We start from the raw sequence: 22,803 nt of genomic DNA, 5'->3' as shown, positions 1-22,803 counted from the left end.
CCCGCACAGACTGCTGGGCTCTAGCCAGAGTTCCCGAACCAGCAGGTCTAGAATGAAGCCTGAGAGTATGCATTCCCAGGTGACACTGAAGCTGTTTAGTCCAGACCACACCTTGAGAACCTCAAGCGTGAACAGTGGACTGGAAGCATAAAGACTGCAAATAGGATCTAGGGCAGGAGAGAGGAGAACAGGTGGCTTCTGCTAAGCAAAGGACCGGTGAGAGGAACTCAGAGGAGAGGGATGGGGGAACTTCAGGGACAGTGGAAGTGATGGGACTTACAAACTGACAGAGGTGAGCCACGGAAGATGCTGCAGATGGGAGGGCGCAGAGAATGGCAGTAACGGGACCAGAAAAAGAAACTCTGGAGGAGTTGCCATTCGGAGGGGAGTAGTGGAGTTTGGCCTTATTTGGCAAAGCTGAAATGCTAACTAAGAGCAAGAGAGATGGTTGACGTGGAGACCCGGGAGCCCTCTGCCACCGAGAGGCGTCTTCTGGAGCAGCTGCACAGACGGTGCGCGCAGAGGACGGAGTCTCAACCAAATTTGCTTTCGGAGGCTGGGAAGGTGGGGCCGTGCCAGCAGATGAGTCAGAAAGTGTGGACAAGGATGGAAGGCAAGGCTGATGCGGAGCCAGGGAGCCTGAAGAGAGCATCCGAGAGAAGAGGATGTGATCAGCCTCCAGGAGGCAGAGGTCAAGGAGACTCCTGAGGATCTGGGACTCGGTGCTATACATGGGTGGCTGTGGGGACGGTGCTGAGGCTCTAGGGAGAGGGGAGTGAATGGAGAGCTGATGACGCGGGCAGAGGGGAGACTATTCTGCATTTTTATGGAGCAGGGCTGGGTGACAGGATCTATGGGAAGGAATGAGCGATGGATGACTGAACATGTACATAAGTGAAAAAACATATTTACTTCCTACCGTGGCCAAACAGACATCAGTTAGGAAGCTGGGGACAGGAGACAGGATGGTCTGGCGGAGAAGCTCCCCGGGTCCAAGCAGGAAGGCCTGAGCCCAGGGCCTGCATTGCTGCAGTAGAGAAAGTTGAGCCCTTCGTGCCTCTGGCCGCCCCGCCATGGGCTCCACGCGGATGCCATCCCCACAGCCTGCAAGGCTTTCTGTGTGTTTGATTTCACCTAGCCCAGAGGCGGTGGTACTTTATTTTCTATCACATATCATTGATCGTGGCCCCAACTGCTCCTACTTCAGCAATAATCTGCTAAGTTCCTGGGGAGTGGACAAGTGTGGCCCTATCCAAATGTAAGATTTTTTTTTAATTTTGAAGATGAAAAACTTTTTATTATACAAAACTGAAAACCTATACAAAAGTAGAGAGAGTGGTAATAATGAGCCCCAGCCTTGGTTCATCCAAATCTCCCACTGATTATTTTGAAGCATATCCTAGATCCCATACGTTTAATTTCATAAACATTGTGGTATGCATTTTTAAGAGTAGCTCTTTTTAAAACCTATAACACAATATCATTTGCATACCTAAACAAATTAGTAATAGTTGCATCATTTGATTTAAAAAAAATCCAGCATCCATACACACAGAGCATCTGACCATACCAAAGCCAAACCTGGGTGTTCTCACAGGCATGCAGACATCAAGACCTGGCTGCATGTCATCATGTGCCTCTGTGGCCTGTCGGATCCTTGGAGGGCCTGCTCTTGTACACCCAGGTTGGACCAGAGCCCCCCACATGCTGATGCCGGGACCCAGGAGACAACATAAAATCCTGAGCAAACGCACATCTGAACGCCTGTGTGGTCTCAGGCAAGTCACTCTATGTGAGTGACTAGTTGCAAATTAAGGGGTTAAAAAAATGGAGGAAGCAGCCCAAATGTCCGTGGGCAGATGAATGAATAAAGAACAAGCAGTGTGTGCATGCACGCATGCACACGCACTGGAATATTATGCAACCTTAAAAAAAGGAAATGTTTCACATACCACAACATGGATGAACCTCGAGGACATTATGCAAAGTGAAATAAGCCAGTTGCAAAAGGGCAGATACTGCATGATTCCATTCATGTAAGGATCTAACATAGTCAAAAATCATAAAAAGTAGAAAGGTGGTTGCCAAGGGCTGGGGGAAGGGAGGAGGCGACTTAGTGTTGAGTGGGTATAGAATATAAGTGCTACCAGATGAGAAAAATCTAGAGATCTGTTGCACACTGATGTGAATACGCTGAACCCTACTGAACTGCGTACTCAACAATGATTAGGAGAGTGAAGGTTATGTTATGTCTTTCACCACAATTAAAAACACACAAAAAATTTCTGGGGTCCATCGTAGCTGTAGGAATTGGGGGGACATCATAAATTCTGAGACCTCACTCTGCTCGTTCTGGGAGGCACCTCAGAACACCATTCGCTCCTTCAGAGAGTGAAGTGGGAGGGAAGCCGTGTTTGGAACCTCCCCTACTTTTGCCTAACACCCCCCCCCCCCCCCCGGAAACAGGAGGCTGCATTCCCAACAGCTGCAGGCAGGGGCAAGGGGCTGGGCGGCTGGGCAGGCTCTGTAAGGTACTTGTACTAGGCAAGGGGTGGGTGGGGGTTTGCCAAGTCAGAGAAACAAAGGAAAGCGAAAGCCTTTATCCGGGACTGGGCTGTCCTCCGGGAACATTCTGGGAAGAAAGGAGAAAGCCCAGTTGGCCGGGAGCAGCCATGCGGGGGGATCCGAAGTGACAGATACAAATGTGTAGTACACTGGGCAGACATGGGGGAGATTAGAAGTGCGTGGATGCTGACAGCAGGCGTGGGGAGAGGGGCGCGGGAGGGAGGCAGGGAGCTGGCAATACTGAGTCCCCGAACCTCTTCCCAGGGCACCCGGGTCTGCAGAGTGCTTTTAGTGCACATTAGCATAAAGCTATTTTTCAGATTGGCGCAAGCCTGGCCTAAGGGAATCCAGGCGGCAGGAGGCAGAACTGGAGGGCCAGCAGCATGTCTCCTACATCTCCTGGGAAGGCTCCCCGGGAATCAGTGCAGGCCGGAGAGCAGAGACCAGATTCCCCGCACTGGACCGTAACATCATCTTGGTGCCCGCCACGGGTGTCTGAGTGTCTGAGGGAAAACTGCCGGGAGAGCGGACGGCACAGAGGACTCTGTGCAAGGCTGTGAAAAAGGAATAACCGTGTCTCAGATGTGAGGGCGCACCAGTCATGCTCTCGGGGGTACTCAGATTATTTGGGAGATTTGGGTCCATCCATGGCAATGGGAGGCCTAAGGGCCAGGTGGCTCGTACAGGTCAGGGTCTAGGTGGCTAAGGAAGTATTAGCGCCTCCCCCGTCCCCCCCCCCCCCCCCCCCGCAAGCAATGTCATGCGGGGGCGTGTCGGCTGGGGGACTGGAGGCCCGGCTTCGTATGGGGCCTTGGGGCTCTTCAGGCAGTTCTGAAGTCACTTTCCGCAGTCACCCTCCAGCCGGCCACAATCTCCACGTGTGACTTCTGGGCACGGGTGGGGCACCACACCCCTTTGTCTACCGTTCCAGACAGCAAATCCACGGACACAAGTGAGAACGAGAGGATTAAAGCTCTAAGTGTTGAACCAGCTCTGGTATTTAAAGTAAGCAAAAAATGATTCCCAACGTGCATTTCCTTAACCAGTGCTTTAACTACCTGCGACTACTCGTCCCTACAGATGTGCACACCCGCTTGGGGGTTGGGCGCCCTGCTGGCTTCCCCACTCGCGAGGGGCTCTCCTCTCACACGCGCTGAGCTCATCTAAGCAACCCCGCCCCCCGCCCACCCCAGCGTACTAATGCTCTAATCATAGGAACTTCTCATGGGCATGAATTCCACAGGCTTTTGCTCGCCTCACTCAGGCTGACCCACAGCGTGGCCTTGCTCTCACGGCGCGGGGCCCGGGCCAGCAGCTTCACCCCGGAGCTCGTGACAGATGCAGGATCTCGGGCCTGATGAATCAGAATCCACACTGAACAAGATTTAACAAGATCCCCCGGTGATGGGTGTGCACGGTCAGGTCTGAGGGTGACTGCACCGAGATATCACATCCCACCTCCCCTGGCACCAGGCAGAGAAGTAGAGCAGCATCCACTCCAAGGCCGGATCGAAACAGCCTCCACCAGCTGCAGCCGTCCCCATGGTGGGGGGGAGAGGTGGGAGGGGGCGGGGGACACAGAAGGAGTTGCCACAGTGGGAAAGTGCATTTAAATTTGGGGATACTGAGGGACTCCTGAGTGACTCAGTCATTTAAGCGTCTGCCTTCGGCTCAGGTCATGATCCTGGGGTCCTGGGTTGGAGTCCTGCATCAGACTCCTTGCTCAGCAGGGAGACTGATTCTCCCTCTGCCTGCCGTTCCCCCTGCTTGTGCGTGCTCTCTCTCTCTCTCTCTGATAAATACATAAATCTTTAAAAAGATAAAAGGAAATAAATAAATAAATTTGGGGACACAGAAATGAACTCTAAGAAGGCATCTCATCATCTCTGAGATCTATTTATTAACAGGCAGACACTGGCAGAATGATGACTGTAGCTAACATTTGCTGAACACTTACTATGAGACAGGCACTGTTTTAAAATCAATATGATATCTATAATTTCACATAGCAACCTCTTGAGGCACAGGTTATCCTTATCCCCATTTTACAGATAAGGCCACTGAGGCGCACAGAGAGGTCCAGTGACGTGCTTCACAGCTGGCATGGACGATTGCCAGGTGAGACCCCTCCAGAAGGGAGCTGGGAAAACACTCTCCCCACCCCAGGAGTTTCCCCTGAAGCAATGACACGCTTTCAGCGTAATCACCCGTCTTGGTTCGCCCACGACTGAGAGGGCTTCCTGGATGTGAGAGCTTCAGCGCTAAAACTGGGAGCATCTTGGGCAAGTTGGTTACCTTAGAGTACCCAAGGCCCATACCTCACCTCCCACAGAGGAATGACCAAAGAGAAATAAAAGGAAAGGAAAAGTGATAGGAAATCCTCGAGAGTCTAGAATTTGAGCGCTGGAGCTCTGAATCAGAGTCTGGGCAAACTGTTTCTATGTGGGGAACCCCAAAGCCTATCCATATGACTCTACACAGGGCACAGTCTGCATCTATGGCTTGGTCTCCCTACTCCTCCAATGGGTATACTCTTATCTGCTTTGCTGCCTTCCCCATCCCTTCTGCCCCGGTGTCAGGAGATGAAACAGAGCCTGTTGCTGGCGCGTGGGACAGCATCAGTGTCCTAAGGAAAGAAAGGCAGATAAAAATACTGCTTTGTGTCTCCCTTGTCAAGGTCACCCCACACCCACATGGGCATCTCTCCATCAGCTCTATTTTCTGCCATACTGCCAGCCAGTTCTGTGAATCTTGTTTCTTTTGAGCCCCTGGGAAAGTTGTTTGATTGGTTCAGGTTTCATTTAGCCTGAGAGCCATTTATGATTTCCAATATAAAATACAAAGAGCTCCCTCAGCGTGTGTGTGTGTGTGTGTGTGTGTGCGCGCATATGTGTGTGTGTGATCTTTTAGAAATAATTTTTCAAAGTGGTTCCCCAACCCAAACTGGATGGGGCTGGCGAGGAAGCACCAGAGGCAAAGTCTGAGTGAGGCTCAGAGAGAGAGGAATGCAGACTCCTCGCACACCTGCCTGAGGCCTTTGGGAAAGCACCTCTTCTCAGTCAAGGGAAGGCAGCTGTCTTGCATCCTTTGCAGAGGTCCATGCATTGGGACTCCCCTGCCTTTTGGGGGAGGGTAGGAGAAGGGGTTGGTCTGGCTCTCAGTTTCCACATCTGTAAAATGGGACTTGCCCCAGCCTACAACCAGAGATCTCCTCTGGGGCTGAGATGCAGGTCTCTGCTCTCCCTAAGAAGTCAGTGCCTACGGGTCTTCGTTGATTAAACTTATCAGTCTTGGACTGGAGAATCGCACGTTCTTAGAGCAGAAGAAGAGGGAAAAAGCAGAATCCATCCCAATGGCCTCGTTTCTCAGAAGTAGAAACTAGCCAGCCCTGTGTCCTGTAGCCCCTTCGCTCTCAGATTTTCGTAATTCAGTGGCATTGCTCTGGAATCTTAGAGGCGCTGTGTATTCTCTTTTCAAGGAAACTGAGCTCCTGGAAGATAAAGACCAACATGTTGCCCAAAGCATTTCTCTTCTCGGCCCCCACAGCAGTGTGGACACCTTGGCCTTCACTCCTTTGCTGGCTGCCGAATGCAGAGCCGGAACAAGGAATATGTGAGCTTTTTCTCTGCACAGCAACAAAAATGAATAAGGAGAGGAGAGAGGTGAATCACAGCTTTCCTCCTCAATCTCTCCTTGCTGAGCCAATAACCAATCCCTGAGCAGCACACGTGGAGAAGAACAGCTCTTCATGTGAGCCCAGGGAAGGCTGTCCGTTTGCTACAACCTTGAAAAAATAAAATAAAATAAAGCATTTCTCTCACAGATAGCCCAGGAAGGCTCGCTGTTTGGGCCTCCTTGCTCCTCGGTCCATGAGAATAGATCAGGGGCCGGCAAAGTGCTAGGTCACAGGAGGACCTTGGTAACCAATGTGCAAACATCTAGCTTCGTCCAAGGGAACTCGACCAGGCTAGCACCTCTCCTCCCCCCAACTGTGACAGCCCTGCCTGTCCCAAGTACCCAGCATGATCCCAGTTCTCTCCAGCCCTCGATAAATGACTCTCCTGAGGTTTACTCCCATTACAGCCATTTCTCATAACTCTTAGGGAAGCAACAGAAAGTACTACTGAATCCTGGCCACATTCATTTGTAGCAACTATCTATGCCATAGGTTTCTAAAGCGATTATGTCTCTCTGTCTTTATGTGATTATACGGCCTTTCAAAAATCATTCTCTCTTTTGTTCATCCATCCATCCATCCATCCATCCATCCATCCATCCAACAAGAGCATTTGGCATCTACTCAATGCTAAGTAACTTCTAAGCCAAAGTCAATGGGACATTTTCCAAACTTAAAATTCCCTGCCTTTAAGCAGTATCCGTCGAGCAGGGAGGTGTAGGCTGGGGTGGGGTTCAGTGAAAAAAAAAAAAAACAGCTATGTTAAAACCTAAGCTGTCATTAACTAGTTATTTATTCCCTCTGAGCCTATTTCAACAGTTCCAAACAGGGACTGTTGAAAGAATTGTCCTGAAGTTTAAAGGGGGGAAAGTGTATATAGTAACAGACTCCGTGCTTGGCACGGAAAACGTATTTGATAACTGTTACGTTAAAGAAAGTGACCCAAGATTCTAGCACATTCCTCCCATACTCTGTTCTCCTAACACCTCACCGACCCCCGTCAGTATCCTTTCGGGTTTATTTTGCTTCCTAGGACGGTGTGCTTTTGGTTTTAATCCTCTCATGAGCCAGCCCTGTCTTTATTCTGACTGATGGGCTGCACCATTTTGAGAATATGATCTGTATCAAAGTCAGCTGGGAAGCTCCTGGAGCTTGCAGAGGATGGATACATAAAGTCCTGTTAATAAATAAACACACAGACATCAAGGCTACCGGCTGGGCTGTCGGCTGGCTGTGTAGTAACAAGACTTTATGCCTTCCTGGCTCCTGTCATCTTTAGGACTGAAAGCACTTAATGAATTCGTCTTGCTTGCAGTCCTCCTGGAGAAAGATACTGTCTCCAAAGAGCAGTCAGGGTCACCAGCTAGAGGTCAATGACTCTTGGGAACACTGCCAACCAGACCCCTAGAGCAGCTTTGTACGTTGTGTCTCATCATGAAAGTCCTAACTGCGTATTAGAAAATTTTAAAAATAGGTAAGTTAAAATCCTGTGACTCCATCCACTGGGAGATAGGCGCTGGTAACACTTTGTCACCCCACCCCCACCCCCCCCACACACATACCCACGTGCGCGTGCACACACACACATGCTCACTGGGGTCTCAGATTCATGCCATTTTATAATTTAGCAATAGATCGTGAATATCTTTTCATGTAAAATGTTTCTACATCATTTTAGGTGGCTGCTGGTTTGCTGGAGAAATCCCTCCTTATTTGAAACAGTTCAATTGGTATGAATTGCTTTCACTGTGAGAACCATCGAGGGTTCTCTCTGTTTTGGATTTCCGTCCAGGATTTAGGGAGCAGCGCGAGTAAGGCAGGGTGGAGGGTGGCAGTCCGGGAAAGTGCTTGTCCCTTGGTGCCCAGAGGTGGAGGGGGATGAGGACACCCGGGAGCATTGTGTGGAACCTCGGGGGACACACAAGAGGAGGGGAACACACAGAGGCCTTCAGCACTTCTAGGCTTTGAAAGGACCCTCTGGTAGCAAGAGGGGAGGGGATGCCCTGCAGGAGACGAGACCACACCTCCATCCGCTCCTGTGTTCACCTTACTGTCATTTGCCCCTTGAGACCCAAAGGTTGCATTTGCTGTCATGGTCTGGCCCTTGCCAGTCCCTCCAGCCTCCTCTCCCACCTGTCTCTGCCCTGCCGTGCTGTGTGCACGCTCTGGGTCTCTGCTCGGTTGTGCTAGGCCTGGCATGCCCATTCTCCTCCACAGCACTGGAGAACTGTGCTGGGAACTGATTTTTTGATCACTCGGTTGAGGTGTCACTTCCTCCAGTTTTTCCTGACCCTCCCCCTCTCCCAGGCCGGATTAGCTCCCCTCCACAACACTTCTCGAGTCTGAGCACATTGTGTCCGTCTTGCTACTAGACTTGGAGCTGCCTGGGTCAGTGTCTTACATGTTGCGCAGACAGTGGGCACCCAATAAATGTTACTGAAGAAGGTAAAGGTGGTCCCAGTACCAGTGCTGCCAACCCTTGGGTATGACCAAAAACCCTTGGGTATGACCAGTACGGCCAACCCTTGGGTATGACCTTGGGTATAACCTTGGGTATGACCAAACCCTTGGGTATGACCAGTACCCATACTGCCAACCCTTGGGTATGACCATAGTATGTGAGACATCATGAATGAGGGGGGCAAACCTCAAATCCATCTGCATCTCCCTGTCCCCACTGCCAAGCTCTAGGCTACCCTCAGTCTCCTGGCCCATTTAGTTCTTTCCCAACTGGCTGCCACTTAGCAGACAGACGACCTGCCTCACACATCAATCTGTGCATATCTCTTTCCTTCTTACAACATGGCACAGATATTTGGATTACTCTTAAAACAGCACTGTTTACGAGGCCCTACATAAACCTAGCCCTACCTACTTTTCTAGTCTCAGCTTGTACTGCTTCTCCCTTTGGTCCCTCGTCCCCAGCCAACGAGCCCTCTTTCTGATCTTCAAATAGCCAAGGCCCTTTCTGGTGTCAGGATCTTCTCTTGCCAGGAATGTTCAGTCCGTCATTCCTCATGTGACCGGCTCCTTCTCGTCCCACAGGCTTCTGCTTTAGGGCTACTTCACCCAGGAAGCCTTGCTTCAGAACTGAACCTAAAATAAGTCTCCTTTCATTCTCTGGGATGGTACATGCTCACTTTTTCTTTTTTTAAGAGCAACTTTATATTTAGTAATCGTATTTTTATTTTTGTGATCAGTTGTTTGAGAATACTTTATATTCTCTCCGTGCGGGTGGGGGTATTTTGTCCCCCAGAGGGGACACTGGGCAATGTCTGCATATATCTTTGGCTGTCGCAGCTGGGGGAGGGTGCTGCTCACTAGCATCTAGTGCGTAGAAGCCAGGGACACCGCTGAAGGCAGAACAAGACACAGAACAGCCTCCCACCGCAAAGGCCTGTCCACAGGGATTCGACTGAGAGATCCTGCTCAAGACTGCAGGTCCCACGAAGCCAGGGAGAGACCTCATCTGCCTTGTCCACCATTTTATCTCCAGCACCCGGCTGGGTGTCTGACACACAGTGAGCCTCCAGATAGAGCTGGATGGCAAAACAGAGAGATAGTGAAGGGGAGTCGCGAAAACTCTGGAACAACTGGCAGGGCACATGGGGACTAGTCAGAACTGATGCCCACCACAGCATGGGAGCAGGCAAGAGGCAGTCCCTGCCGTGCCGGGCATTATCCCTTTGGTGGCTGGACTCGGGGGGAGTCTGGGTGTCCTAAGGGAGGGGCTAGAGCAACCCGTGGGGTGGGGCACTCAAGGAACCCCACGAAGTGGCCACTTGCCATCTGAGAAGAAAGCATATTAACACCGTGACAACCTGCATGGCCCTAGCAAGTCATACCTCCTTAACGTCAGTCCTGGGGGGAGGGTTGGATGGGATGGATGTCCAGAAGACCAGGAACTCCAAGGCGGTGGCTTATGAGGTGAAGAGAGGAAAGGGGCAAGAAGGAACTATTTCTAGTGTCTATGGAGACCCCGAATCTCTGTGCCCTTCACACTTACTCAAACTCACCAAGTGAGGGAAAGTGTGAGGTGGGGGAGAGCCTGAGCAGACATGCAGATGGTGCAGAGGGAAAGGCTGACAGGGTGGGAGGGGGGCATTAGCTTGTTTCCTCTTTCTGTTGTTCTTCTCTTAAACCACTAAAAGCTTGTTTCCAAGAAACTGCAGCTTTTTCTCCTCAAATATTGTAGTAAAATATTTTGATTTAGATTCTAAAGAATCCAGAAGATGGAGTTAGCCTGTGTCCGCCGGTAGGGAAGCATTTGGGGAGATGATCTGATTGAGGAAAGCTCTGAAATCCAAATAAGAATTCTCTCCCAGAGCGGATCGGCATGTTCTCTGAGACAGAAAGGCAACAAGAAGCTACAAGAACCATCATCAACCACTCGTAATACTGCCTCTCTGGTTCAACTCAGGCCACCCTGACTATTCCCTCGTAGACTGTCCCCTCTAGACCACTCCCCTCATAAACATGCAGTCTTTCCTGAGGTTCCATCCTTGCCTTCCATGCCTGCCTTAGGCCCTCACCTGTCCACCGACAATTCCCAGAGCTATGTTACTACGTTGAACTCTCCTGGGTTTCTGACTTGCACCACCAAGTGGCTCCTAGCCACTGCATCCTTAGCTCTCCCACAGGAATCTTTAATTCGAATGGTCTCAAACAGACCTCATTATTTTACCTGCTCTTTCCCCCACCAAAGTGCTTTTCCTCCTGCATTCCTCCTCCTAATTAATGGTACCACCATCCACCTAGTCCCTGAGCCCAGTAACTTGTGAGTCATTCCAGTCTCCTCTCTCCAGCTCTCCCCTCAAATCCACTCAACCACCAAATCTTAACCACTTCATCCCTTAAATGTTTTGAGGATCTATCCCTTCTCCATCCTTCTATTACCATTGTCTTCATTTGCCTCCTTATTACCTTTTTTCCCTTTGTTAAAACACTGACACTCAGTACACTCACATCAACAAGGGCAGCTAAATTCCACATCTACCTCCACCTAAATAAGGCTGCAAACTCTCCACTCTCAAGTTCAGGCTCTTCACCACCCCTCCAAGTCTCTCCCCCGTTGTACATCCTGTCTCTCAGAATGGCACCACCGCTCCCCAGGCCTCCTTCCCCCAGTCAAAAATCTGAAGGTCTTTTTGGATTCCTTACTCTCTCTTTTCCAATACTCTCAACTCTTGACCAGACAGGTGCAATACGCCTGTCTTTACCCAGCCACCTACCCCTTAATAAAGCAGACAAGGCATTTACTGCCTCTTACTGTTCCCGGTGTGCCAGTCTGGCTTTTCTATTTAGACTATGAGATTTTTGAGGGCATGGACCATGTCTGGTATTTTTTCTGATTCCTCCAATGTGCCCAGCACATCACTGGGTACAGAGTTTGCCCAACAGAGAAGAGAGTTGGCAATGAAACCCATCTGCCAGGAGAAGCCTGGTGCTGAACTATCAGCCCCCTAAGATGAATGGTGCTATTGGATTAACTTCTTTGCCTCAGTGAGAGACATGCCTGGGATCAGCGAGACCTCAGCGAAGAGGTTAGAAATGATTCTCTGAGAGGTTTGGGAAAGAGACTCCACGAAGGACATCTTGGATCGTGCAGTCATCATGAGGACTCAGCCGATTTCTGAGGTCTTGAACCTGTGGACACCCATCTGTAATGCTGTCTGGTGTCCTCCAGTGGTACTCAGTGACCCAAGAGCTTGGAATTACATTCCACCTGTTTTGTGGTGGCCACCTCCCCTTGGAAATAAGCAACAGTTCAATCTTTTCAGGAGTCTCTTCTGTTTTCCAGAATTAGAGTCTAGATTTTTCATTTCTGTTACTTTGCAAGTATCCTTATTCCTCTGAGGTCCATGATATCTGATTATTCTTTACTCTATCCTTTACCCCATCACTGCCTCTCCTTCACTCATTGAGGACTCTAGCAATTGTTTCCCTTTCATCTGACATTCTGCCATCATCCTAGAAAGTTTCAATATACACAGATGGCCTCTCTAACACCCCAGCCTCGTATTTCCACGACTTCCGTAATGCCAGTGGCTTTGGTTTCATTTCACTCATCTGCTAGCATGACCCTACCTTGGACCCATATCACTGAAATTGTCCTCGAGTCAAGCCTTGCCTAGACTATGACCACTGCCTCCTGACCAATGACTCTGCCACTGTCCAAAAATCTACAGTGGTTCTACATCTCCTGCAGGTTCAGTTCCAGGTCCTTAGGCCAGGAGGCAGAACGCCAGCCTGCCGTCCGGGGTCTCACCTCATCCCCATCACCTGGTATTTCCTGTTCTGACATTACTGGACCAAATGCAGGTTCCATTCCCCCCACCATCTCCGGAGGCTCCTGGCCCTAACTGTGACTCAAAGGCCCAGAAGACTTCCTTTCTTGTCGGCAAAGATATTCCCTCCCTGTCTATTTCCCTTCTGGTCTACAAAGATGTTACACTTCACGTTCCAGCTCAAACACTACCTCCTCCGGGAAGCCTTCCCTGCCTAGTCTGGACACATCTAGGGACTCTTTCTTCTGAGCTCCCCAGCACATGATGCTGTCATTACAACATTTATCTGGTCGAATTAATATCACAAGGGCAGGAACCATTCCTGTTCATCTCTGTATCTCAGCCCAGGGTGCAGGCCTAGTTCAAAGTTGGCTTCACCAGATGTTATAAAAGAAATGAAGGCGTGACTTCCATAGATGCCCTGTCCTCTGTAGATCAATGAGGTCAGAGGAGACCGGGCTCTTGAATTAATTGAACCTCTTCTCTCTTCACCCTGGCCCAGTGCCCTGCCCATATGCTTAACTCTCCTAATAGAATCTGCACTCGCTAAGGACCACATACAAATAAATCCCTCAGCATTAAGTAGCAAAAAAGCTTCCAACTGCTTAGAGAAGAGACAGGTGCTTCACAGACGGGAAGGGGGACAAGTGGCGTGTGGAGAGACGTCTATCTGATTTTTAGGTACTGAATACCTGGGACTATTGATGACAATTTCATACTAAAACCAGTGATGTGTTCGGCACTGTCCTAGCCACTGATGGTGAGAATAAAAGCTCAAACAGCAGCATACACTTGTTGATCACCTTCTACGTGCCAGGCACAACTCCATGGAATCAGCATCATGGTGATTATTGCCCTTTTACAGGTAAGAAAATGGCTCGATGTCACACAGCTAATAAATGCCCCAACAGTGTCATCTCTATTTTCTTCACTCTGTCTCTTCACTGTCCTCATCACTCCCTTCTAAAATAAACTTCTTCCCCCATCCTCTCTCCCCACTAGCCACCCTTCCTTCTCTGCATCAGACAGCAATATTCTCATCCTCTACCACCTCATACAGACTCACAGCTGCCCTCATTCTACCCTCCTTCTGTCCAGTTGTCCCAAAGAATGGCCCCTCTCCATCCTAAGGGCTATCCCTCCACCTGCACGTTTGAGGGGGTCCACCCATGTTCTTAGGAACCTCACATTATGAATTATTCTTCCTTGAACCTATTACTTTTCCATTCAAATGGGTCTTTCCCATTGACATTTAAAGGTGCTCAACTGTCTCCCATTAAAACAGAACAAAACCACCCATCTCTTCAACTATCACAGCCAAACCTCTGGAACGTTCACTTTTACAGTCAGTGTCCACTTGGTCCTCCACCAACTACAGTCTGACTTTTGCCCATCACATCCCTGACGCTCTTGTTTAAATCACCTGTGATCTCTGCGTTTCTGAAGCCAATGGACGTTTACTGGTCCTCATTGTCATGGACTTTTCAGCAGCCTCTATGCTTTCTCTTCTCCTGTTCAGGAAACACTCTGCCCTTGGCTTTCATGACATTTCCCCCTCCTGGCTTTCCTCCCCTGGCTTCTTGACCTCTGCACTCAGATGGTTCAAAGGCTCCTCAAGTACAGCATGCTGAGATTGAACTTACGACGTTTGACTATTTCCTGTCTTGGGCAATGGTACCTCCATCCACTGCTACAAAGCTGGCAACCCTAGGGCTCATCCCTAGTACTTCCCTCTCACCTCTCACATCCAAACCATCATGTCCTGTCCATTTTACTTCTTTCTACCCCACAATAAATGTCCCAGCATAAACAACCATCTCCCGATAGATCCCTGGATCTTCCCTTGGCCACCTCAAATCTACTGTCCACACTCTATGGTCACTGTAATCCTTCTGAAATGGGAGATGTGGCTGTGTCACCCTCCTGCTTAAGTACTTCAGTGATTACCTGTTGCTTTAGAATCAACATCAGAGTCCCTACTGTGGCTTATAAAACTCCCTCCTGCCTCTCCTGCTCATCTCACATGTTTCTCCCTCTCCCTCTCTGCACTCCAGTCCACTGGCCTTGGGAACCTCAAATTGCCATGCCTGCTTTAGCCATGACCCTCCCCCATTCCTGGAATATCCTTTCTCAGCTCCCAAACTCCCCTCACCTCCTCCGCTCCTACTCAGTCTCCAGGTCCCAGCTGAACCATCATTTTCTGAGGATGAAAGGACGGATGAACCATCATTTTCTGAGAAAAAGGACATTTCTGAGGACTTCCCGGTCCTCCCTGAGTGGCCCGGACCTCCCATTAAATGCCCTTATCATGCCATGGCCTCTACTTTATTGCTCTTATAAGTGTCACTTGACACTCTGTGACAAATTTGTCTCCCCAAATGACTTCAAACTCCATGAAGGCTGGGGCTTTGACGGTTCTGGTTTCCCCTCCACACTGTAGCCCCCGTGACACTCAATAAATACTTGCTTGACATCATGAAAACGCGGCCCAATTCTATCTAGCTTCTGGCCTCATTATTCTCCCGAAATTGCCCTTGCTAAAGTCATCAACAACCTTCAAACTGCCAAAACTGTGTGCCTGTGGATCCCTGGTGTTCTACCAGCTGGACCGAGGGTTTCCTGCACTAAAATAGAATCTTGGCAGTTTTTCCCCAATTCACAGAAAAAAAAAAATTAGCTGACAGACTTATCCTTGATTTAAAGCTTTTGTTTCATAAAGTTTTCTTTCTCAAAACTTGGTGTCCACTATTTTATGTCTGTGGTAGAATCTAGCGGAAGATGTTCTCTGATTTAGTTCAAAATTATATATTCAGCCATTTCAAAATGTTATGGTATTCTCCAGAAAACACCACAATTTCCATGGGTTTCACAACATGAGCAAGTGTTTGAGACCCACTGGCCAAATCCAAAGAAATATTTTTAGCCCTCTAATTTGTTCTCTTGATGGTATCTGGTACTGTTTATCAGGTTGCTTATTCGTTTTAGCAACCAGCATTTACTGAGCACATATTATGGTTTCCCACAGTCCTTCATAGCTATTTTTACTATGGCATTGATCACCTTCTCCTGTGATCTCTCCCATGTACTGCCAGCTCCTGGAGGCTTCAGGGACCATGGCTCTCTCTTTTCTCTCTCTCTCTCCCCAGCTAGGCCAGCACTTGGCTCAGGCACATGGATCATCTTTTTTGCATCTAGGAATAAGTGAACGAGTGAATCCATGAGTGAATAAACAGACGAACAAAACGGTGGGGCAGAACTTGAATCCCCATTCCTAGTGCTCTGCTGACTCTCCATTGGGAAGCTCATGGTCATGCAGTGGTTGCATACAACAGAAATGTCAATTTCACATAGGTAAGCTACCATCCATTGTTATTTTAATAAGTAAAATGAATCTGATGTAAACATAATATAGTTTTATAGTCTTGCGCTCGGGGGAATCACTTCTACCATCTATCCATCACCAAGCCCTGTTGATTTTACCACCAAAAAAAAAAAATCATAGTGATTGTCTATCTTATGGGGATCTAAACAGTTTTACTCTGTAAGCACCTGAAAATGCCATGTATTATGTCTGTGGCAGAATTTGAGTAAATAATGGCATTACTGATATTAATGTATCTGTAAGCGGTGTCCATAGTCTATCGAAACCCATTCTCTTGGTCTCTTCAGCCCTTTCTCCTGAGCTTGTCTATCAAAGTTGCACTTAACCTTCAAGGCCCAGCTCAAAAATCACCTCCTCCAGAAAGACCTTAACAGTCTGCCGGAATTACGGGGGCCAGCCCCAGGTTCACTTTAGCCCCACTGCATATGACCGACCGCATGTCATTTGTAGCTCTACTTAGCACTTATTTCTTTATTCTGCAGGGTCCAGCTGCTGATGTGAATGGTCCTCCCCCACTGCCTGTGGGCAGCTCAAGCCCAGGGACCACACCTTGCTCATCTTTCTGTCTTCCCAGTGCCTGGAATGATACTCATTTTCCAAACTGAAGTGTGTTAAACTGATCATCCACTACTCTTTCGCTATGCTACGTAAACACCACTTTTGTGTGTCATAAGGTGACTTTTTTTTCCTAAATAGTTGGGGCATCTGGCTTTCCCTCTCGTGGCGAGGTTCTAGCAGCCTTCGCTGAGAGCCCCGTCCAGCTTCTAGCTCTCACCCCCATGAGTCATAGCAGGATATAGGAGAAGCAGCTGCCCTTGCTCTAGAATTCATTCGGGCAAAAATTCAAGCTGTTACCTTTTGAAGTGGAATGGGAGTCAGAGGTGAGCCCTAGCCAGTGAGCTGTGTGGGAGGAGAAAGTTTTGCTGTGAGCCAGGCCCCTGGCTCTCAGACTGGTTTTGCCAAATAGCAGACAGACCCCCAGCACAGACCTGGGCCTCGGGGGCCACCCTGCCCAGCTTCTTCTTTGGGAACAACACAGGGTCTCCCGAGCATCTCGATGCCACTAGCATCTGCAGCAAAGCAGAGATAATCCCTCCCTTTCCCCACTCCGTCCCTGCGGAAGATCACACTCACGGGCCACGGGACCCAGCCCTAATGCACACGCTTCAGAGAGAGAGGCAGGAAAGCTGGAAATCCAACCCAAGAATGCTGACGGCTTTGTCCCTGAACTGTGCCTTGTACAAACCTCCCCAGGCTGCAAAGAGTCCAGCTCATCCATCAAAGTGTGTAATGCTCAGCCACATGCTGTTAGACCCAAGCTCCAGTCTCTGAGCACCTGTGATGCTCCTGCACCACTGCTGCAGGTCACTGTGCCCGGGAGGAAAGTCATCGGAGGAAGAGCAGAAAGGTGCTGCTTGATGGCAAAGATCCTGCGCTCTCACACGTACCTGATCGGGAGGTTAAATGAGATGATGTAGGCAGAGTAGCTGGAACTTAGCTCCTAAGGAAGTCTTCCCACATAACAGTGCTGGAAGTCTTGCCCCCACGCCCTTCATGCATCTAGAAGCTTCCAGGGTGGGTGATGATCGGCAGAAGGGAATTCTTGGCGGGGGGGGGGGGGGGGGGGCACGCTGCTGAGCCGGCCACCTGTGTTGATGGGAGGCACCCAAGGGGGAGTTCCGGGGCACACTGATGCCACCACAGCTGAATCAATAACCTTCCTTCCTCTTCCGGGACAATCCGGCCCTAGACCCCAGAATAATTTTCAAAACTTTTCTTTCAAGTGCATCTCTCTTCCTCTCCTTTCTGAAGCCTAACTGTAACACCAGAGATAGACCTACTGCCCTCACCGTCGTTGCAGCCACACTGTTCCTCCTGTTCCCTTCCCTAAGGCCGCTCAGGTACCCGCAGTGTCTCGGGGACCGGCGAGTATTAGGGCAATAAAGAGAAGGATGGTTTCTGTCTCTTCATATTGTTTTCAAGGCTAGAGGGTTATATCTTGCCCGCCCCGCTCAGAAGGGTGTCTAAAGGCACCTCTCCCTCCAGCTGTCCAAGCACGACCTGCATACTTAAAAGAATTGTGGACGGCCCAGAGCAAAATGGAACCCCTCAAGCAACCTGAGGGCGGGGCTGTCACCCCACTGTTCAGCTGCAGAAGAGCTCAAGGGAAACTATCAGGCACAGGACAAGGAAAGAGGATATTTGTAATAGTTAATGTATTCATAGGGTTCAAAATTGAAAGGTACAGAAGGGTTTCTTGGTCCACGCTCCCTGAAGGCAACAGATCTTACTAGGGTTTTTGTATATAATTATGTACATACGAGCAAATATCTTGGAATTCTCTGACTCCTCTTTCATAACAGAGGCATTAGCATATTATAAATCCTCTATGCATTTTTTCCACCTAGTCATGTATCTTAGAAATCATTCCCTATCAGTTATAGAGAAATTTCCTAAGTTTTTTTTTCTTTCTTTTTTTTTTTTTTGTTTTGTTTTGTTTTATGAATGAATAGGACCGTATTCAACTACCTGGGAGGTACCACAAGATATTTAACAAGTCTGTCTTGGATGAGCACGTAAATTATTCTTTCGTAGCTCAAATGATGCTATACTGTGCATCTGTCTTTGTGCCCATGGGCCAATATAAGGGCAAGCTCAATTCCTAAAAATGGAATCACTGGGTCTGATGGCATGGACACTTCTAATTTTAGGAGATGTTTCTAAAACATCCTCCAAAGTCATTGTACCCATTTACTCTTCCAAGAGCAACGTACGAAAGGGACTGTTTTTCTAGAACTTCATCAGCAGCTTATCGAAAAGGTAAATTGCAGTTTGCACTTTACATATTAAAGAATCAATCCTTTGTGTATAATTAAACCCCTGAGTCCTGGAGGGAATGAAGAGCATGCAGTTTTTTACCAGGCTAGCACTTTCCCTAAAGTCTAACGGGATCACAACATCTCTTGGACCTACAAATACCAGTGTTTATTCACGATGGCTCTGGATGTCCAGCTTCCACACATGCATCTGTTCTTAACAGGAAGAGACTAGCACTGCGGAAGGAGCACCACCTTTGGAACTGGGAGACCCAGCTTCACACAGCAACTCTGCCACTGACTAGCTTGATGCTCTTAGCAAGTTATTTAACCTCTCCCCAACTCAGTCTCCTCACGTGAAATACAGGGATAATCATATTGATTTTGCAAAGCCTTGTCTAGCACAGAGAAGGGACACTTAATAAGTAGCAGCAGTTTTCATTTGTGTTAATGATCATCAGGCCGGATTCTAAACCTCGGGGCACTTTTCACAATTGACAAGACCTGGACTGGCCCAGCCAGGGCCATTCTGTTAAGAGGCCACCCAGAAGGTTCCCAAGTTCAGCTCCGATCCACTCCAGCCTCCTTCCAAAGTCATCGGGAGACAACACTACAATCCCACCCTGGGCCTCTGGGTGAGGGTGGGCAGTTCCTGGGCCAGGACAGGCTCCCTTGTTGCCAGAAGATGTCTGCACTCAGCCCGAAGCCTCTCTGGACTAAGCAGAGCTCATTTCCAATTACAGATGGGCCCGCTGAAGACAAAACAGAGATCCTTGAGCAAAGTATGAGGGACTTGCTCTCATCAGCACTGGAGCCCATTCAGCTTTTCCTGAGCAATTTTTGATAAGGTCACTAAACGCAAATTTCTAGTTCTGGCAAGAATGCCAGGGATGCCCACCTCTAGGGTTTCTATCTATGCATGTGACACAGACACCCTGCCTCCACCCCACAGGACTTCAGAGGTTTTTCTCATTCATACATGGTCCTCGCTCATTTCATGCCCCAGGTGGCAGAAATCATGGCCAAGCTCCTCATGGGGCAGGGGGGAGACTTTGAGGAGAGTGCTGCTGATTTGCCTAACACCCCAACTGATCCACCCTGGATGCTGACTGGACCCCCATCTCTATATGCTGGTTTAGATCCTCGCAGGCACTACAGCTGGAACCTCTGGAGAGAGGTCTGAGAAATTATCATCGCTCTCAGAGAATACACCTTTGCTCTTTCTTCCCCTTGATCCACCTCTGTCAGCCTAAAGGAAGAGGCAAGAACTGCATGTACTTCCAAGTACTTCAGGAGCACAGAAAGGACGCTGTCTTCCACCCTCTGCCCCACCCCGCTCCAGAAAGACTCCAAATCCCAGCGAATCTGTGGCAAAGTGCACTTGACAGACCTGAAGCCCCCCCTCCCCGCATTGTTTGTCTCTCACGCGTTATAAAACGTGGGTCTGGCTCAGCCACCGAAGGACCCGACAGGGCACAGAGATCTGACCGCGTAGACGTCAACCCCTGCCAGTTACGCTGGACCCCCAGCCTTGCGGGTGAGAACCCCCAGCTCCAACCCAGGTCCTTCAGGCAGGCCATGAGTGTGGCCCCGGGCTGGAAGAGGGTCCGGGGCTGGGCAGACTGGAAAGAACGGGAGAAAGTGCCTCCACTGACTGAGGGGGGAGGGGGGCTGCCTGCCCCCCACCCCCCTCTCGCCGCGTCAAACTTGCTAGAAAGAGCAAACTTCCAGGGCCCCACAATTCCACCCAGAGAAAATGAATGGCCAAGCGTGACAGAAAAGCACGGGTGGTGTATGTAGCCCAAGGGCACCGACAGAGAAGACAGATCTCCACCCCTGCCCTCCCTGGCTGCCTTAGGCACCGCAGAGACCGGAGCAAGCCACCCAGGCAGGAGGTCTCCGGGGCGCCGCTCTGGGCACCCTCCCCGGGCCAGCCCAGCCAGCCGGGGTGAAGGGGACGGGAGCAGCAGAACGCGGCGCTTAGCCCGACACTGTTTTCCGCTCAACCCTGCTCTATTGGGGCCAAACCCTCCTCCGGGCCGCTGAGCGAAGCTTCGACGTGGCCCGGCGCCCCCAGCCAAGCCCGCGGCGCACGGCCCTGGGGATAGGGGTGCGCGACGCCGGCTCCGGCCTCAGGAGCAAGCGGACAGCGGCCCGGGTGAGTCCGGTGTCTCGGTCCCTCAGGCAGACGTCGGCCCTGGCTGCCTTGAACCCGGACGTCCTGGCGGAGATGGCGACCCCGCGCCGCGAACGCACCTCCGCCCTCCTTCTGTGGTCAAACTTCAGCAAAATCCCCAGCAAACCGCGCCCAGGTTGCAAGGCTGGCGCAGAGGCGCCCGCGCGCTCGGAGGCCCCTGGACGCACAGACCGACGGCGGTGCCGCTGCCCGCTCGCCCCGCACCCGCCCGCCGCGGCGCTCAGCCCCGGGCCCCGCTCACTCACGCGCGCCGGGCGGTCCCGCCGAGTGTGCAGCGTCGCAGGCCCGGGCCGCCGCATGCTCCCGGGCGATCGTGGGCGCCGGGGCGCAGCAGCCGCGTCCGTGTGCGCTCCGGCCAGGGGAAGGCGCTCGCGGAGCAGGAGCAGGCGGCAGCGGCGCGGGCGGGGACAGGGGCCCGGCAAGTCCGGCCCCGAGGCGGGGACAGCGCGACCCGCGGCCTGGCCACGAGGCCGGAGACGTCCACCCCCACCCCCTCGGAGCGCGCGGCTCCTGCTACGGAGCCGGAGAGCCGAGCGCTGACCCAGACCCGGCCCGGCTCGGCCACGGTCAAGATAGGGGCGTGAGGGGAAGGCGGCCCCGGGGCTCAGTGCCCTCGGTGCTAAGGCGCCCTCGGAAGTACGCCCCGGCCCGGCACTTCCCCGCTTGGAGGCCGGCGGCCCGAGGAGTCCCCGGCCCAACCCCTGCTCCGCTCCCTCCCTCCTTTTCTTGCTTCGGGGAACGCCGGCTCGAGGAGCGCCCTAACCCGTTACCGCAGCTGAGCAGCTTCGCTCCGGCGGCCGCTCCCGCGTTCGGCTGGCACCGGGTTTGCGCGCGTCCTTCCGAGCGCCCGGGCCTGGGGCTGCCCACGTGAGGCTCCTCTGCGTTCCCCCGCGCTCCGAGCACTGGCCCCGCACGGAGCGGAGAACCTCATCGCCCCTCCAGGTGGCCGTGGCTGGGGGCAGGTACCGAGCCACCTGATTGGCGCTGGCCCCAGTCCTGGGAGAATCCCCCACCAGAGAGGCTGCTTGCACGAAGGCGAAGGGAAGGGACAACACGGCGCAGCCTGGTGCCTTCCAAAGAGCCTTCCCTTAGCTCCAGTGCCCTTTCGCCTAAGAAATATGAGCTTCGGAGTGGGCGCCCTAGGAACTTCGCGAGCCACAGCTCAAGTCCAGCATGGAAAATCCTGAGAGAATGATAGTTTTAAGGACCAGGGTGGGTCGCTGTCCCCTGGACTTGGCCTGGAGAGCCTCCCGAAAGGCTCATCTGTTTCCCTATTTCTGGCCAGCACTGGTCCCTGGAAGACCAGTCACATCTGGATGTCCCCGCCGTGGAGGGGCACCGCGTCCTTGCAGCGGGGCAGGGAGGGAGTAAATAAATGTGTAATTAGAATTGGGACGGAGAGATCTAGCAGGAAAAGGCAGCAAAGGAGACGCGCTGTCTTCTCCACATCCAGCCCCCCCAACACGAGGAGAAAACGTTAACGGTGCCCTCGATTTCTTCCCTGAAATTACCCTCCTTTAAAATGTTTTCAAACTCTACAAGTCGCTTCTGTACTGTACCCCCAAACAATAAATTCTGACATCAATGTGCTTGGAGAACTGGTGGGGCAAGATGGAAGGAAACCGTCACTTTTTCGCATCTCCAAAGCATCTCAATATGGAAATTTTGCTTGTTCCGGTCTGCTCATTTTTCTCCTGACCCTGCTCTCAGGCTTGACTGAAGACATTGGGGGGGGAGAGGGTCACCCAAATTAATGCTCAAGGAAGGGGGGTGTTCTCTACATCAAATATGTTTTCCTCTTCATACTCTGGACAATCTGGAGGATTCAAAGCAAACGTGAACATTGTATCTATTTCTAGAGGAGAGAGAGAGAAAAATAT

The 22,803-nt window shown here is 50.9% G+C and overlaps 1 protein-coding gene across 2 annotated transcripts in view; it reads right to left on the bottom strand.

Moving 5' to 3' along the window:
- LOC112828572 (protein FAM163A) overlaps window positions 1–21,923 on the bottom strand; it is a 71,135-nt gene extending 49,212 nt beyond the window's left edge. The window contains exon 1 of one of the 2 annotated variants that reach the window (XM_025877735.2): window positions 21,694–21,923. The gene's annotated coding sequence lies outside the window, so the exon portion shown is untranslated. Of the gene's footprint in view, window positions 1–21,168; window positions 21,287–21,693 lie in introns of those variants that run through there. The other variant, XM_073899427.1, reaches the window with a different exon arrangement.
- Between the last annotated feature and the right edge of the window lie 880 nt (window positions 21,924–22,803).

This window comes from Callorhinus ursinus, unplaced genomic scaffold (genome assembly GCF_003265705.2).
Source record: "Callorhinus ursinus isolate GAN/ISIS: 27379988/994484 unplaced genomic scaffold, GSC_fseal_2.0 scaffold13, whole genome shotgun sequence".
Lineage (NCBI taxonomy): Eukaryota > Metazoa > Chordata > Mammalia > Carnivora > Otariidae > Callorhinus > Callorhinus ursinus.
This window is presented reverse-complemented; position numbering and strand designations above follow the sequence as displayed.